The following is a 15,630-nucleotide window of genomic DNA, read 5'->3' as shown; positions in this document are numbered from 1 at the left end:
CTCTTGCTCTGCTCTGGTCTGCAGACTTCACGTTGGTACGAGTTAAAAGGGGTCAGGAGTGTCTATCTCTGGTAGCGATCGTTGTGAGACACTTACTTGCTGGCGGCTGCTGTCCCAAACCTCTCCTCTCTCTCGTTCAAGGTCTTCTTTGGCAAAAGCGGGTCGAGATGCTGGTCCGGAGAGGAGGACTGGTTAAGAAGAACGAACTAAGTGTGGGACCTGTCTTTTATAGGTCCCAGGGCTTCGCGCCCTTTTGGGAAGACCCTTTTACCTGCTGGGAATCGATTGGGTCTCTTCCCAATCGATTTGCTTGAATCCCCCCAATACTGAGGCTATCTCTCGGCTACTGGGCGGGCCTTCAGGTGCTTTGTTTTCGAACCCCGCTGGTGCCGGGGTGTCTGGTTTCCCATACGCTGTTGCAATCACTTCTCTATTTGTGTCCATTGTCCCTGGGATCGTTCCATTGCTATGTTAACTATCCCGGAGATTGCCTCATTAGTATGCGGAATGTTCGTTTCAGTGCTGTCTGCTCTCTTAGCAGACAGAATACACATTGGCTTGGTGCAGCCTGCTTGTGCTGCAAACAGTGTCCATTTTAACCTGCAAGCTTTGCGTTCCTCCATTTTGTATTGAGGGAATGGCCAACTTCGGTGGCTACACTGAGGAAACAAGGTTCAGACAGGGTGCTGGAGGGATACAAGATAGCCAGGAGGGAACTGAAGAAACAGATTAGGAGAGATAAGAGAGGACATGAAAAATCTTCGGCGGGTAGGATCAAGGAAAACCCCAAGGCTTTTTATACATATGTGAGAAATATGTGAATGACTAGAGCGAGGGTTGGTCCGATCAAGGACAGTAGCGGGAGATTGTGTATTGAGTCTGAAGAGATAGGAGAGGTCTTGAACGAGTATTTTTCTTCAGTATTTACAAACGAGAGGGGCCATATTGTTGGCGAGGACAGTGTGAAACAGACTGGTAAGTTCGAGGAGATACTTGTTAGGAAGAAAGATGTGTTGGGCGTTTTGAAAAACTTGAGGATAGACAAGTCCCCCAAGCCTGACGGGATATATCCAAGGATTCTAAGGGAAGCAAGAGTTGAAATTGCAGAGCTGTTGGCAATTATCTTTTCTTCCTCAGTGTCAACAGGGGTGGTACCAGGGGATTGGAGAGTGGCGAATGTTGTGCCCTTGTTCAAAAAAGGGAATAGGGATAACCCTGGGAATTACAGGCCAGTTAGTCTTACTTCGGTGGTAGGCAAAGTAATGGAAAGGGTACTGAGGGATAGGATTTCTGAGCATCTGGAAAGACACTGCTTGATTAGGGATAGTCAGCACGGATTTGTGAGAGGTAGGTCTTGCCTTACAAGTCTTATTGACTTCTTTGAGGAGGTGACCAAGCATGTGGATGAAGGTAAAGCAGTGAATGTAGTGTACATGGATTTTAGTAAGGCATTTGATAAGGTTCCCCATGGTAGGCTTATGCAGAAAGTAAGGAGGCATGTGATAGTGGGAAATTTGGCCAGTTGGATAACGAACTGGCTAACCGATAGAAGTCAGAGAGTGGTGGTGGATGGCAAATATTCAGCCTGGAGCCCAGTTACCAGTGGCGTACCACAGGGATCAGTTCTGGGTCCTCTGCTGTTTGTGATTTTCATTAATGACTTGGATGAGGGAGTTGAAGGGTGGGTCAGTAAATTTGCAGATGATACGAAAATTGGTGGAGTTGTGGATAGTGAGGAGGGCTGTTGTCGGCTGCAAAGAGACATAGGTAGGCTGCAGAGCTGGGCTGAGAAGTGGCAGATGGAGTTTAACCCTGCCAAGTATGAGGTTGTCCATTTTGGAAGGACAAATATGAATGCGGAATATAGAGTTAACAGTAGGTTTCTTGGCAATGTAGAGGAGCAGAGAGATCTTGGGGGTCTATGTTCACAGATCTTTGAAAGTTGCCACTCAAGTGGATAGAGCTGTGAAGAAGGCCTATGGTGTGCTAGCGTTCATTAGCAGAGAGATTGAATTTAAGAGCCATGAGGTGATGATGCAGCTGGACAAAACCTTGGTAAGGCCACATTTGGAGTACTGTGTGCAATTCTGGTCACCTCATTTTAGGAAGGATGTGGAAGCTTTGGAAAAGGTGCAAAAGGGATTTACCAGGTTGTTGCCTGGAATGGAGAGTAGGTCTTATGAGGAAAGGTTGAGGGTGCTAGGCCTTTTCTCATTAGAACGGAGAAGGATGAGGGGTGGCTTGATAGAGGTTTATAAGATGATTGGGGGAATAGATAGAGTAGACAGTCAGAGACATTTTCCCCAGGTGGAACAAACAAGGGGACATAAATTTAAGGTAAATGGTGGAAGATATAGGTGGGATGTCAGAGATAGGTTCTTTACCCAGAGAGTAGTGGGGGCATGGAATGCACTGTCTGTGGAAGTAGTTGAGTCGGAAACGTTATGGACCTACAAGCGGCTATTGGATAGGTACATGGATTATCGTAGAATAATGGAGCGTAGATTAATTTGTTCTTAAGGGCAGCACGGTAGCATTGTGGATAGCACAATTGCTTCACAGCTCCAGGGTCCCAGGTTCGATTCCGGCTTGGGTCACTGTCTGTGTGGAGTCTGCACATCCTCCCTGTGTGTGCGTGGGTTTCCTCCAGGTGCTCTGGTTTCCTCCCACAGTCCAAAGATGTGCAGGTTGGGTGGATTCGCAATGATAAATTGCCCTTAGTGTCCAAACTTCTATGATCTATGATTAACCTATGACAAAAGTTCGGCACAACATCGTGGGCCGAAGGGCCTGTTCTGTGCTGTATTTCTCTATGTTCTATGTTCTATGTACATTGCGTAGCAGCACCACAGGTGGCATCAATCCAGATCACGCTTCAGGTAAGCGGATACTTAATACAGATGGATCTGGATACCGGAGTGCCGGTCTCCTTGGTCAGCCGCCGAATATTCGATAAAATGTGGGCAGGTGTCCAGATGTTGGGTCTATGGGACACTGGTGCCTGACTGGCGATGTATACAGGGCAGCTAAATTTGCTAGGCCGTGACTGGTTGCAGTGCGTTTGCTTGGATTGACAGCGTGTCTGCCTCATGTACTCTCATGGACTAGAAGGTGTCTTGGCAAAATTCCCCAACTTTTTTCAAGAGGGCCTGGGCACCATAAAAGGGGCAATGGCTAAAGTTAGTGTTGATCCATTGGCGCAGCCATGTCATTTTCATGCTTCGCCAGTCCCTTAAAACTGAGGCCTAAAGTAGATACAGAACTGACTGTTTGGAACGCTTGGGCATTATACGTCCTTTACAGTTCTCCGCATGGGCAGCCTCAGTCGTATCCGTGATGAAGCCTGTTGACGCTGTATGTCTTTGCGGTGACGACAAGATGATGGTAAACTGTGTCTCTCATTTGATCCATTACCCGGTTCCACACATTGAGGATTCATATGCAAAGCTCAGTGATGGTCGCACCTTGACAAAATTAGACATGAGACATGCATATCCTCACCCTATTTTGGACCCGGCTCCCTACGGTTTGTGACGATTAATACGCACTGAAGGCTATGCGAGTATACCCGGTTGCCTTTTGGGGTCTCCTTGGCATGTGCTACTTCGAACAAGTAATGGAGAAAATCCTGTGGCGATTGTCACAAACGGCAGTCTACCTGGACAATTTACTGATTACAGGCTCCTCCAGACAGGAGCATCTACAGAACCTGGCCGAAGTCCTATGAATCTGTGTTTGCTTACGCCAGGTGGCACGGTAGCACAGTGGTTAACACTATTGTTCTACAATGCCAGGGTCCCGGGTTTGATTCCCGGCTTGGGTCACTGTCTGTGTGGAGTCTGCACGTTCTCCCTGCATCTGCGTGGGTTTCCTCCAGATGCTCCGGTTTCCTCCCATAAGTCCTGCTGTTAAGTGAATTGGACATTCTTAATTCTCCCTCAGTGTACCCGAACAGGCACAGGAGTGTGGCAGCTAAGGGTTTTCCACAGTAACTTTATTGCAGTGTAAATGTAAGCATACTTGTGACAATAAAGATTATTATTGTTATAAAAAATGTGCCTTCCACACAGCAGAAGTCACATATTTAGGCTATCATGTGGACTGTCACCGCTTACACTCAATCGAGGACAAGGTGCGAACCATCCGATAGAATCTGTGCCGGAGGGTCCAACGGAATGTCATTCTTGCTTGGGACTCATAAACTACTATGGGAAATTGACCCCCACCCTGGCAACCCTATTAGTCCGTCTTGATCGACTGTTGAAAAAGGGCCAACTGTGGGAATGGCTCAACCACAATGATCGGCTTTTTCTGAGGTAAAGAGGCGGCTCTCATCGTCCAAATTACTGACCCACTTCAACCCAGCCAAACCACTCATACTGACGTGTGACGCATCGGCTTTGGGCCATACTCGCCCACCACATAGATGACGGGTCAAAGCGCCCCATTGTGTTCACTTTCAGGACGCTCGTCGACACAGAGAGAAAGTATGCGCAGCTCGAGAAAGAGGATCTGCCGTCATTTTTGGGGTGAAGAAGTTTCACCAGTGTGTCTACGGATATGCATTATTGGTGTTCGCAGACTGCAAGTTTCTGTTAGATATGTTCAAACAGGACTGGGCAACCCCTCCCATAATGTCCGCTCGGATCTAGTGTTGGGTTCTGCTACTGGCTGTGTACGAGTACATACTAGAACACTGTTTGGGAACGAAGATTCTCTACACAGATGCATTTAGCCGACTCCCCCTCCCCACCAGGCTGCCACACCTGGCTCGGCCAACAAAGTCCTTACCACATTACATTTGATGGATTCTCTAGTGGTCATGGCATCGCACATTTGGGTTTGGATCCAGAAGGACCCGCGGTTGTCGAACATCTGACACATCATCTTATATGGGGCCCAGCACCGTGTTTTGCCAGATGACCAGAGGGCCTCCATGTCCAAGATCAAGAGTTGAGCGTCGAGGACAGCGTAATCCTGTGGGGAACACGTGGCACGGTTACAGAATGCTGACATGGCCCATTCCTGTACCTCCTCAATTGACACCCGGATGAATCCAAGATGAAGATACTGGCTGGGTATGTCTGGTGGCCAGGAATAGACAGCAACATCAAGAGGTAGTCCCAGTGTTGTGTGCCGTGCCAAGAGCACCAGGAGTTTCCACCGGCGGTGCCGCTCAACCTGTGGGAATGGTCAGGTCAACCCTGGTCCAGGGACTTAGAACATAGAACATAGAACAGTACAGCACAGAACAGGCCCTTCGGCCCTCGATGTTGTGCCGAGCAATGATCACCCTACTCAAACCCACGTATCCACCCTATACCCGTAACCCAACAACCCCTCCCTTAACCTTACTTTTTAGGACACTACGGGCAATTTAGCATGGCCAATCCACCTAACCCGCACATCTTTGGACTGTGGGAGGAAACCAGAGCACCCGGAGGAAACCCACGCACACACGGGGAGGACGTGCAGACTCCACACAGACAGTGACCCAGCCGGGAATCGAACCTGGGACCCTGGAGCTGTGAAGCATTTATGCTAACCACCATGCTACCGTGCTGCCCTAATTAGGGTGATTTTTGTGTGATTTTTTATCTCACCTGACCTGAGACAAATGTTGGCCCAATAATAGTGTCTTCACTTTTGTGGCGCAGGAGAAGTCGATGTGGTCTTTCTAGACCTGCAAGGAAACCTCCAGCCTACTGCTGGTGTGTCTGTGAGGCCTTGCTTCAGGTATTTCCTCCATTTCCATGCTGACCAATTTAGGATTTGACTGATACCACTCCCTCCCTGAGCACTGAAATACAGTGGCATACCCATTAGACACCATCAGTCTTCAAATCATCCTCCCATTCAACCAGGAGGGAAACCCAGTTCAAAATGTTCAAATCCCAGTAAAAATCAGGAATACTGACAGTTGTAAGGTACACAGGACCAGTTCAGATAGGTTTTATTTCCAAGTTATACTGCTTCAACCTTTTGGATACTGAGGCCTATTTGGCTCAGGCTTCGGGCCTGCACGTATTTCAGAGTAATGCAAAGCTTTTGAAAATATCTCAAATGTCTACACTTCATGTTTTCAGCTCAACTTCTTGTAGCTTCTGTGATGTTTGCTTAAGTTTGGGTGTGGACTCAGAGAAAAGTAATTAAACATGGAGAACATAGGTCAGCCACCGGACTCATGTCGTCAAACTCAGAATAATTAAACACAATGGGCTGCATTCACCATTTCAGCGGCTAAGTGCCGTGGGCAACACAAAACCCAATTTGGCACCGAGCCCTCGCCGGGACCAATGAGGGGCCAGCAGGGGCGCCGGGTGAAATTTCCTGGCGCCGTGCCAAAAGTGGCCAGTCGTGCGTGGACCCGACCTGCCAAAAGTGACACCACAAGCCAACCCCTAGCCACCTCCTACCAGTCCCCCCAGCCCTTGTGGAAGCCCCCCCCCCCCCCCCCCCCAGTCAGTAGTATCGATCCCGGCCGAGTGTGGCAGTGCTGGATACAATCCCCAGCCGCTACGCTGGGTTCCCAACCACTCAGACCATATATTATTTGCGTGGTCGGGAACTCGGCCCATCGGGGGCGGAGCATCATTGAAGGGGCTGCCGGTGATGTGCCAATGCCGTTGCAACAGTGTATGGCACGCAATGCGGTGATGCTATTTCGGAAGGGCCGGATACTTGAAAACCAGCGTCAAACCGGCGGCGCACCCAATTAAGGCGGCGGAAGGGATTCTCCGCCCGATCGCCAATTACGATATCGGCGTCGAGCAACGGAGAATCCTGCCCAACATATCGGCCCATAACATCCGTTTGTTGCCAGGGAGAAAAGTGCCCACTTACCAGCACTCAATAAATCACAAGGGACTTTCCGACTCTGGCAGTAACCTCAGGCATGTGACGAAACTGCAGCATAGATTGAATGTAGCCATGCTATCATATGATAGGGAAACTCAGGATCGATACCATTGAGGTTGGGGATTTAAACTGCTGTCTTGTATTGAAGAAATCAAGCAACAGGTTTGCTGTTTTAAAGGTATGTTGAAGTTTGCTTTTACAGTGCTTTTTGTCTTTTCCTTTACACTTAATGCTATTATTATTGGTTCTTTTAAGGTAATTTCTCATTTTATTTTATGAAGATGATTATTAATATTCAGCAGTGAAGATAGGTATTGTTATTTGTTTTGAGTCTGTGAAACTATTTAAATCCGCACTATATTATTCTATAACTTTATGTGTGGCATGCTTAAAAGTGGTTTAATTTAGAATATGGTGTCATGGGAATATCCCATGTCAGAGTCAGAGGTCCAATTTCCAAAGCAAATCTTCTTTGACCAGCTCCAGGAAGGCTTCAGAACAAGAGGAGGACAAAGGGAGCGCTCCAAAGACAGGTTTACTTCAGGAAATGCAACATAGATGTCGAGGCCTGGGAGTCCCTTTTTCAGAAGAGACCTACTTGGAGGAACCCCCTGATTGAAAGGACACAATTCTTCGCGGATAGCTGGATGAGGCCCGTAAAAGGAGCCTGAGAAAGGAATACCAATGATCTAGAGTTTAAGGACCAATCCCACCTCCCGTAAATGCCTGCCAACTGTGTGATTTAAGATGTCACTGATCATCAACGCAAGGACCAACAGGGAAAATGTCCAGTAACACGGAGTTCCTTAGGTGAAAGATCATACTCTTTACCAAGTGATTGCCGAAGATTACATACACGCCAAACCACTCTATCTAATATAGGACATAGGATGAAATTAACATCCTCATGACAAAGCAAAGTTTAAAAAATAAATTAAAATATATCTATCTTTCACTTTATACGCATTTTAAACATTTTTATAAACATTTTATAAAAGATTGACCCACGGATAAAATAGTCTCCGATGTCTCCTGCCTCTGCTCGATGATTCTGGCCGGGGAAGGAAAATGCAAATTAACAAGTGTAAAAACGTGCCGAACATTGGGGTAAGCCGGCCATGGTTTAGATTTAGATTTATTGTCATGTGTACCGAAGGACAGTGAAAAGTATTGTTCTGTATACAGTCCAGCAGATTGTTCCATACATGAAAAACAGAGAATATACAATAAATACACAATGCAAATACACAGACATCGTGTGAAGCACACAGAGAGTAGTGCTACATCAGTGGAGAAGAAGCAAAGAGAGATCAGTTCAGTCCATAAGAGGGCATTCAGGAATCTGGTAACAGCTGGGAGGAAGCAGTTTTTGAATCTGTTGGTGTATGTTCTCAGACTTTTGTATCTGCCGCCCAATGGAAGGGGTTGGAAGAGAGACTAACCCGGGGGGGAGGGGTTTTTAATTATTCTGTCCACTTTCCCAAGGCAGCAGAATGTGTAGACAGAGTCAACGGATGGGAGACGGGTTTGCATGATGTACTGGGCTGTGTTCATGACTTTCTGTAGTTTCTTACGGTCTTTGGCCGATCACTTGTCATACGAAGCTCTGATGCCGCCAGATAGGATGTTTTCTATGTTACATCTGTAAAAATTGGTAAGAGTCAATGTGGATATGCTGAATTTCCTTAGTTTCCTGAGGAAGTATAGGCGCCGTTGCGCTTTCTTGCTTGTAGCGTCGATATGGGTGGACCAAGACAGATTGTTGGTGATGTGTGCACCTAGGAATTTGAAGCTGTCAACCATCTCCATCACAGCACCATTGATGCAGACAGGGGCATGTACAACTCTTCACTTCCTAAAATCGATGACCGGCTCCTTAGTTTTGCTGACATTGAGGGAGATATTGTTGGCATTGCACCATGTCACTAGGTTATCTATCTCCCTCTTGTACTCTGACTCATTATTGTTTGAGATCCGACCCACTATGGTTGTGTCATCAGCAAACTTGTAGTTGGAGTTGGAGTGGATTTTGCCACACAGTCGTGTGTGCAAAAGAAGTATGGGGGGGGGGGGGCAAGTATGCAGCCTTGGGGGGCCCCAGTATTGAGGACTATCGTGTTGTTTATCCTTACTGATTGTGGTCTATGGATCAGGAAGTCGAGGGTCCAGTTGCAGAAGAAGGAGCCAGGTCCTAGGTTTTGGAGTTTGGATATGAGCTTGGCTGGGATTATGGTGTTGAAGGCAGAGCTGTAGTCCTGTGGTAGGAGTCCTTGTTGTTGAGATGCTCCAGGGATTAGTGTAGGGACAGGGAGATAGTACCTGCTGTGGACTGGTTGTCGTGGAGTGCAAATTGAAGTAGATCATAGCATTCTGGGAGTATGGAATTGATGTGTCTTATGACCAACCTCTCGAAGAACTTCATAATGATAGATGTCAGGGCCACCGAGCGGTAGTATTTGAGGCATGTTGTCTGGTTCTTCATCGGTATGATAGTGGTTATCTTGAAGCAGGTGGGAACTTCGGAACGGAGTAGGAAGAGGTTGAATATGTCTGCAAACACACTTGCCAGTTGGACCGTGGAGGATCTGAGTGCACATCCATTGACTCCCTCAGGACCCGTTGCTTTCCATGCTTTCAAGAGATTTCACATTCAGCTGCTTCAGCACAGCACTTGCAGCAAAGAACTTAAAAAACATAGGAATGGAAGATCAAACTTTGCCCGTTCTCAGCACAAGTCTGTGCATTGGGACTTCCGCATAGTCCTGACGTACATGTGCGGCATACAATGTCCGTGCACCAGAATTTACAAGCCTGTCTACACACCACGGTCAGCAACCATCGCTGCACTGAGTTTAGGAGAATTTTGGCAAATGTCTTTCAGCTCAAACATGACTTCCAACGCAGCAGCTTAACAGTACATAATTAAACAAAAAACATTGCTCACCCAGGTTCCGTTTCCTGTATTAGGCCATCTAATTTATGCCCATGTCAGTAATACCAAACTCACTTTTACACATATCAAGAGTTGAACCGTTAAAAACCAAGAGGTTTGATATGTAAATTGTAAGTAGCTTTATTATGAAAAAAATCAAACAATATGGATTACTAGTGGCTCTTTAATCTCTAAGAGCTCTTAATAAATACTGAATTATGCACCTCAAAATGGTTTACAAAAGATTTTTATCAAAATCCGACCTGTTATAATCACGCTGTGAAAGGAAGGAATAGACTGGAAGACAAAATCATCCTCTCTTTGTTATTGATTTTTCAACCCCTGCACAGCTAACAATCCTCATTCAGAGAAATGGTTTTCCAGAGTCTCACCTGATCCCTGGCTGAGAGGTAAGAAAACAAATTTTGATGATTAAGATAGTATTGTGAGGCTGAGTGGGGTCATTATACTTAGAAATTCTCTCGTGACAAATTCATGAGCATTGGCATGGCTGCTATTATTCTCTTGAAGTTTGTGACTCACGCTAGGTTGCAGCTCCACTCATGTCCTTTTCTCCGATATCCCACCAAGCAACACGTCGACAAGTTTCTTCCGGACAGCTGCTACCAATCCAGTCTTCCCGTGGTTCATCGACATGTACACAACCAGATAATGATCAGCAGCAGGACCCCCTGTTAAAGGCACTGTCAATTCAGCTAAGGAAGCCTTTACTAGGGATGGAAGCTAGGTCTATCCTGGGGCAGCACACATCATAAAATATTGATGTCAAGGAAAGAAAAAGTAGAGGAAGGCTTGCATTTATCTTTATGTTTCATGATCAGGACATCTCAACGCACTTCACAGCCAATGTAGCATATGTACTCTTCCGTGACCTGTACACAGGAGGTGACATGTTGGTAACACAGAATTTCTCACCAGTGTGTTTACAGGCATGTCATGTAAGAGCCACGGAACATCTGAGAGTAATCTGTTGAAGTTAGTCCTTTGTCATCATTCCTACATAACCCAGCAATTTCATTACTTTTAGTCATAAATGTAAACAAGAAATGTGGCTGCTCAATTGAGCAGAGTCAGCGCCCAGGAACAACACTGTGATATTGACCAGGAAATTTATTTTGGTGATGTTGATTGAGGGATAATTAATGGCCAAGACCCTTTCACTTCTTGCAACTAGTGCGATAGGATATTTTATGTCTACCTGAAAGGGCAGGCAGGGCCTCAGTTAACATCTCATCCCAGAGGGCCCCTTCACATCATTTTTGGTGACATCTACTGAACATAGTGACCACAGCATACACATTGCAATACACTATGGGAAAATCAGCAATTGAAACTTTCATGGAGGAGCCTTAATGTCGAATTACATAGAATTCACAACACAGCCGGCAGATTTATGTTGGCATTGATACTCCACATGGGTTTCCTCCCATTGTTTTTAATCTCACAGGTTGGTGGAATTGCGGATAGCGATGAGGACTGTCAGAAGATACAGCAGGATTTAGATCGTTTGGAGACTTGGGCAGAGAGATGGCAGATGGGGTTTAATCCGGACAAATATGAGGTAATGCATTTTGGAAGGTCTAATACAGGTAGGGAATATACAGTGAATGGTGGAACCCTCAAGAGTATTGACAGTCCGAGAGATCTAGGTGTACAGGTCCACAGGTCACTTAAAGGGGCAACACAGGTGGTGAAGGTAGTCCAGAAGGCATGCAGGGCATTGAGTATAAGAATTGGCAAATCATGTTGCAGCTGTATAGAACCTTAGTTAGGCCACACTTGGAGTATAGTGTTTAACTCTGGTTGTCACACTACCAGAAGGATGTGGAGGCTTTAGAGAGGGTGCAGAAGAGATTTACCAGGATGTTGCCTGATATGGAGGGCATTAGCTATGAGGAGCTGTTGAATAAACTTGGTTTGTTCTCACTGGAATGTCGGAGGTTGATGGGCGCCTGATAGACGTCTACAAAATTATGAGGGGCATAGACAGAGTGGATAGTCAGAGGCTTTTTCCTAGGTCAATTACTGGGGGCATAGGTTTAAGGTGCGAGGTGCAAGGTTTAGAGGAGATGTACGAGGCAAGTTTTTTTACACAGAGGGTAGTGGGTGCCTGAAATTCGCTGCCGGAGGAGGTGGTGGAAGCAGGGACGATAGTGACATTTAAGGGACATCTTGACAAATACATGAATAGGATGGGAATAGAGGGATACGGACCCAGGAAGTGCAGAAGATTTTAGTTTAGACGGGCAGCATGGTCAGCACAGGCTTGGAGGGCTGAAGGGCCTGTTCCTGTGCTGTACTTTTCTTTGTTCTTTGTTCGTTCTCAGCATATCCTTCTATCCCTTCCCCCACCCCCACAAGTACTTATATAGTTCCGTTCTGTGTTGCTAACTGTTTTAGAGATGATGTGCAAATGACAGAAACATAAAATTCCTACAGGGCAGAAGGAGGCTATTCTGCCCATTGACTCTGCACTGGTCCTCTAAAAAAGTACCATACCTAGGCTCACTCCCCCGCCCTATCCTTGTGACCCCATAACCTTACCTAACCTGTGCATCTTTGGACCGTGGGAAGAAACAGGAGCGCCTGGAGGAAACCCATTCAGGCACAAGAAGATGCTACAAACTCACACAGACAGTCACCCAAGGCCAGAATTAAACCTGGGTCTCTGACACTTTGAGGCAGGCAGCAGTGCTAACCACTGTGCTGCCCTATGGATGTAAGGATATTTTATGGGGGTTGCACAGGAAAAAATGCTCACTGATCCTTTATAGATGCTTGGAAAGTTCTTTGAGGCAGTCGTAAGCTGCCTTTCCCTTGGGAGGAGAGCTGACTGATAGAACATAGAACATAGAACAGTACAGCACAGAACAGGCCCTTCGGCCCTCGATGTTGTGCCGAGCAATGATCACCCTACTTAAACCCACGTAACCCGTATACCCATAGCCCAACAATCCCCCCATTAACCTTACACTACGGGCAATTTAGCATGGCCAATCCACCTAACCCGCACCTCTTTGGACTGTGGGAGGAAACCGGAGCACCCGGAGGAAACCCACGCACACACGGGGAGGACGTGCAGACTCCACACAGACAGTGACCCAGCCGGGAATCGAACCTGGGACCCTGGAGCTGTGAAGCATTGATGCTAACCACCATGCTACCGTGAGGCCCCTAACTGTGGGGATTTAACCTGAGGATCGCCACACTTCGGGCGAGGGACAAGGTTGAGAAGGCAGCGCCTTCATGAGTAACCTCAGGCAACCAGGGAATTGAACCCGCACTGCTGGCCTCGCTCTCACAGTTACCCAGCCAACTGAGGTAAACCAACCCCCAAGGCAAGCGTATGCCAAAGTGGAACAAACAGAATATTATTAAATACTTTTGGGGTGCAGAATGGACAATCATTACATAATCAATTCAGAAATGAGCATTGCTGTAGTCTGGGTAACTTCAGCTTGCTTAATAAACTATGTATTAAAACTGCTGTATGGATTCCGCAAAGGCATCTACCGTTATCCAGCTCTCACACCACAAATTAATTGAGCCTTATCTAGAATCAATGGAATGTAATTAACTGTCCCTGTCATTTTAAATGAGAATATTTAACATACAAGCTGGATAAAATCAATAACATTCCTGATGTATTTACATTTGGCATAATAATACAGATATCATTTGTAGAAAGTTAATTATTCAATAATCAGAATATTGTAACAGTAGTTATGAATGAATGCCTGGTGTTGCTCCAGATTGACCAGTCATTGAGATTGGGATCTCAAGTGCTCCACAATCTGTTAAGTGCTGTTCATCAGAGGCTGTTTACATAGTGTCCTTCATTCACATCACAAAGTGATTGATTGTGACAATCATTTCAGGGGCCTGCAGTCCATTAAACTATCAGAATTAATTGAATGCAGTGCACATCTATTCCATGGTTTCTTTTAGTTCGGGGTCAAAATTCCAACCTGCTCCTTGCGGAGGTGAGAAGCATAGATTGGGAAAATGTGGTTTTCCTAGTGCTCTTCCCCTGCACGCCCCATGAGCAGAAGCAACTGGAGTTCTACCCCTTGTATAGTTTGAAACTTAAGGAAATAGCTCTGTGCTGCATCTTTTGATGGAATAAATATAGTAATGGTGATAAATGTTTAGCAGCAAATTCCATTTCGCCCTCAAGTACAATGCTCAGTCCAAAGTGATTTTATGGTTTTATTCATTCCTTTTCTCCATATCAAAATGGAACTTTCAATTCCAAACATCAAGGTATAATGCATTGCTGCACCTTCATGAATTTATCATCATCCAGAGTGCACATCTGTTTGGTATTTGCTTCCATCTCAGTGTCATTAAAGCTCAGTCATATAGTCAGCACATTAAAATTAGGGCAAAAAACATTTGTTTTACTGTCAACTTGAACTCATCAAATCATTTCTTCAGGTTAGGAATTAAAAATTAATGCCTGTGCTCTTTGAGACTGAATTATGTAATTACATAAGCGTCCTGCAAAAGTGGGTGGGGGGTGGGGTGGAGCTGTGGAGGCAATGCTGCAATTAGAAGGGTTCGCTCCTGGTCAAAAGGAAAAAAAGCCAGCAAGTTTGATTATTTGTAACTGAATTATGAAAGTGTTCTTCTCAAAGGAATGATTTATGTTCAACATTATTCAGAAGCTAGAATGGCAAGGTGCTGACTCGATTAAATCAAGGCCCCATTGGCCAGTTTTCAAAAAAGACCAGGGGTGTTCTCTTTGTGTCAGGGCCAATAGCTATCCCTTGACCAAAAACATTTGGGGTGGAATTCTCCCATTTTGACACGAAGGGTGCGATCTAACGGTACGTTTTCTGGGTTGGATTTAGGGTGAGAGTTTTTCGGCAGTGGAGGCGACCTTCCAGTGGAATTTTCTGGTCCTATCATTGTCAATGGGATTTCCCGTTAACTGCACCTCTCGTTGCCGGAAATCCCATGCGCCGTTTTGGGGCCGGAATATCCCACCGGTGTTAACGGCCGGTAAATTCCATTCTCTAAGTGCTATTTCAGGAAGGATTGGCTGGCTCCCGGCTCTGTCCCAACTGTTATGTAACCATACTTAGCCACTTTTTCGAGCCCTGGAGGTGTTTCTCTCTGGTGTTATGGGCCAGGTTTTAGAGAACCCCAAATTGTATCATGGGGTTCAGCTGACCCATGACATTTACTAAATTGTGGTATGGGGAGCACACGGCCCACTCTACAGGTGTGGTACAGCAGAAATCGAAAAGTATTTTTCAAAGCAAAACAATGTTTATTCTATGAACTCAAGTTAACCTTTTTAAAACATACAGTGAGCATCTTAGCAACCATCAATTCTAATACAACCCCCAAAGAATACAACACTAAGTAATCCTTAAGCTTTCCTTTTAACATTCATAAGACATTAAAAAAATATTTTAAGAGAAGTACATCGGGTTTAAATTCACTACTGAGAACAGTTATCACTCTGAATTCACCAAATGATCAAGAGATAGTCTTTACATGGCAGAGGGAATAGCAGTACAGCTTCTCTGGCTGGCTGCAGCTCCAACACTGAAACAAATCCAAAAAAACACAGACACACCCAAGCCTTTCTCAAAGTGAATCTAAAAAAACAGAGCTAGAGCTCAGCTCCACCCACACTCTGACATCACTGCAGTAATAAACACCAATTTCTTAAAGGTACTCTCACATGACACCGGGCTAGCCCACAAATATGTTTTCCATCACTGGGGAGCTGAGCTCACTGGCCACACTAGCTGCTCAGATATAGGGCCACAATTTTGAAAGGGCAACCCGATCTCTAAGTGAGCTGA

Source organism: Scyliorhinus canicula, chromosome 19, assembly GCF_902713615.1.
Source record: "Scyliorhinus canicula chromosome 19, sScyCan1.1, whole genome shotgun sequence".
NCBI lineage: Eukaryota > Metazoa > Chordata > Chondrichthyes > Carcharhiniformes > Scyliorhinidae > Scyliorhinus > Scyliorhinus canicula.
Note: the sequence above shows the minus strand (reverse complement) of the source record.